The sequence below is a fragment of the Chinchilla lanigera genome, unplaced genomic scaffold (assembly GCF_000276665.1).
Source record: "Chinchilla lanigera isolate Chin_1 unplaced genomic scaffold, ChiLan1.0 scaffold00099, whole genome shotgun sequence".
NCBI classification, from domain to species: domain Eukaryota; kingdom Metazoa; phylum Chordata; class Mammalia; order Rodentia; family Chinchillidae; genus Chinchilla; species Chinchilla lanigera.
In genome coordinates, this window is record NW_004955500.1 from 7,890,972 (window position 1) to 7,893,855 (window position 2,884).

At 54.0% G+C, this 2,884-nt stretch overlaps 1 protein-coding gene across 5 annotated transcripts in view; it reads right to left on the minus strand.

Moving 5' to 3' along the window:
* Nucleotides 1-732, minus strand: part of Kmt2d (lysine (K)-specific methyltransferase 2D) — a gene marked incomplete in the record, with an annotated part of 40,922 nt that extends 40,190 nt beyond the window's left edge. For 3 of the 5 annotated variants that reach the window (XM_013505677.1, XM_013505676.1, XM_013505675.1), the window contains 1 exon segment: nt 1-730. 5 annotated transcript variants of the gene reach the window in all.
* Between the last annotated feature and the right edge of the window lie 2,152 nt (nt 733-2,884).

Genomic DNA, 2,884 nt, shown 5'->3' on the forward strand with positions numbered 1-2,884 from the left:
CACACCCAGCGCCCGGCTCCGCGGCCCGAGCGCTCGCCCCCGCCGGCCGCGAGCCCCCCACCTTCGGCTCCCCCCGGGGAAGGGAGGAGGGTAGGTGGGCGAGGAAGAGGAAGGGGCGGGCGGTGCGAGCCCTCTGCCCGCTGCCCTCCGGCCGCTCCAGGCCCCGGGCTCGCCTCCCTTCCCCTCTGGCTTCGGAAGCTGCCCCGCCCCCGGCCTGGCCGGCTCCGGTCGGCGGCACCCCCTCGACCCCCGGCTGGCGGTGATCGCAGGGGGCCTAGAGGTGCATGGCCCAGCCCCGGCTCCCGGCGCCGGGGGTCAGGAAACTGAGCGGAAAGTGGGGACCGAGGCAGCCATTTGCAACCGGAGAGGAAAGTAGTGCAGCGCGGCGCCGCTCCGCCTCCCCCCTCCGCCTCCTGTTCGGCCGGTAGGGTGGTTCCTGCGAAAGGGCTGTTTTCGCGCCTGAGAGCTGGGCAGCGGTCGCAGAGATTCGTGAAGCCTCCGGCGCGAGATCCAGAGGGGTGCCTTTTGCTCGGGGAACCCCACTCGAGAAGGGGAGAAAAGCGAAGATGCGGCCCTATTTTGTGTTGGAGCGGGGCGGCGGAGGGACACGGCCCTCTCGGAGGAAAGGCTGTGACTCTGCAGTTCTACGCACACGCTGCGGGATCCCTCCGCCCCAGGTTAACCCCGACCGCGCCGGGCCGGCGGCCGGCAGACACGTGGGAATGGAGCCATCCTCCGCGCCCCGGCCCTGGACCTGCTTCCTCCACCGCCTGGGCGGCGCGGCCGGGCTTCTGGCCGCTTTCTAGTTCCGTTCACTTGTAGTCATTGGTCCCTGAAACTCCTGCTGCCCCCTTGCCTTGGCCAGGGGCGATCCTTGCCGGGAGGGGGATGGAAGAAGAGGTAGGAGATTGGCCGCTGCTCTGCATCCTGGGAACTGGAGTCCGCAAATGGAGAAAGTGAGGCACGGCGCCTGGCGCTGCACGGGGTAGGCTCCTGCCACGTTGGGGGCCCGAAGAAAGCTGAACCAGTCCCAGGTCTTCAGACACTCGGATCCCCTCGTGAGGAAGAGCCGTCGGCGCCCTCACGGTCCCCAACACACACCACCTCCCCTCCCCAACATTAACAGCCTGGGGGAGCCTTTGCAGATGTGTCTGCGCCCATCCCGTCTTCCCAGATCCCCAAGGCCAGCTCCCTCTTTTTTTCAGTAAGTTGCGGTAGCCTCGTCACTGCCTGGCCGCAACGCTGTTACTTGGGACAAGACTGCAGCACACACTCCTGACAGGCACTCTCTTCCAAGTCTGGATGTGGGGAACAGATTGGAATGCATTTTCCGCTTGAGCTGTGTGTACACCTCAGGGAGGCAGGAGACAAACTATATGCTAGATACTTTACATCTCAGTTACTCCTAACCACAGTATGAATTACATGGAATTATCTTCATACTGGTTAAAAGATTGAGGCTAAAATAGATAAAACTGCCGAAGGAATCATACTGTGAAAACTTCAACCACAATTCAAACCAAAAGCTATGTTTTTCCTAGAATTTAAAAAGAAATAACTTTTTTAGGGCCAGGGATATAGCTCAGTAGCACAGCACCTGCCTGGCAAGCGTGAGGTCCTGAGTTTGACTCCCAATACAAAAAAGAGAAAAATTTTTAAAAGAGGTAGGAAAAGAAGCTGGCAAGTTTGGCACACAGCGGGCCGTGGTTGCACATGCCTGTAACGCCAGCACTTGAAAATTCAAGGCCAACCTCAACTACATAGTGAGATCCTGTCTAAAAAATTAGGTCCAGAGCCAATTCTGTGGAGAAGCGTTTCCAGCACCGTCCAGTAGACCTTTCTGCAATGATGCAAATGTGCTGTATCTGTACCATCTAGCATGATAGCCATCAACCACATGTAGCTATTGGATACTTTGAAGTACAGGAGATGCAAGTGAAGAACTAACTTCACTTACATTTATACAGCTATATGTAACTTGTGACTTCCGTATTGGACAGTGCAGGAGACCTGGCTTTGGTCATAAAGGGATCGGTATTTTGCGATCCACATATTAGCATCATGTTCTCTGCTCCGACCACTCAAGTCCATTTCAGAGAGAAACAAAGAAACAATTTCAGCAGTGACTCTGCACCTGTCCCTACTGTAGTAGAATAAGTTAACTAAAGAGACACGGAAAATGGAAGGTACCTCCCTACAGTCTGTACCAGAGGCACGGACAGAAGGACCTCCAGTAATAAGAGCTGCCATTTTTAAGGGTTTATTATGTAGCATGTATAATGCTAGTCATTGTATCTTCTGGATTCTCAGCTCTCTGAAGCAGGCTTCGCCACATTTCATAACTGAGGCTCAGAGAAATTAAGTGGCTGCCCAAGTGACTATGGAGAAGCCAGCTATTAACCAGCTATAATCACTTTGTCTCCAGGGCTTCAGATTGCTTATTGATAAACATCTAGAAAACATCAGATGTTTGTAAGTTTATCCCAGACCTGATGGATATGGCAGTGGTAAGCCCCTAGAGTGACTCTCCTGGTCAGACGTGCAAAAAGACCTAATTGTAATGACAAGACGGTGACAGGCCTGAAGCACCTCTCAAGCCACTTCAATTGCTCTTCAGAGTATGTTTTTCCAGCAGCCCTTATTCCTTTTTGGATTCTAGATCAGAGAAAGAAAAAGCAGCTGGCAAGATTTTTGAAAATCAGATGGTAAGTCCTCATCTCTAACTGTACACCTGGAGCCAGGCACTGACAACATCAAGACTAAAAATCACACCTAGATTTTGTCTGTCTTCCCCCAATAAGTGTATTAACAGGGTACTTTGGCCTCCGTCAGCAGGAGAGGTCTTTGTCCTCACTATGAAAACCACAGACACCCTCACAAGTCC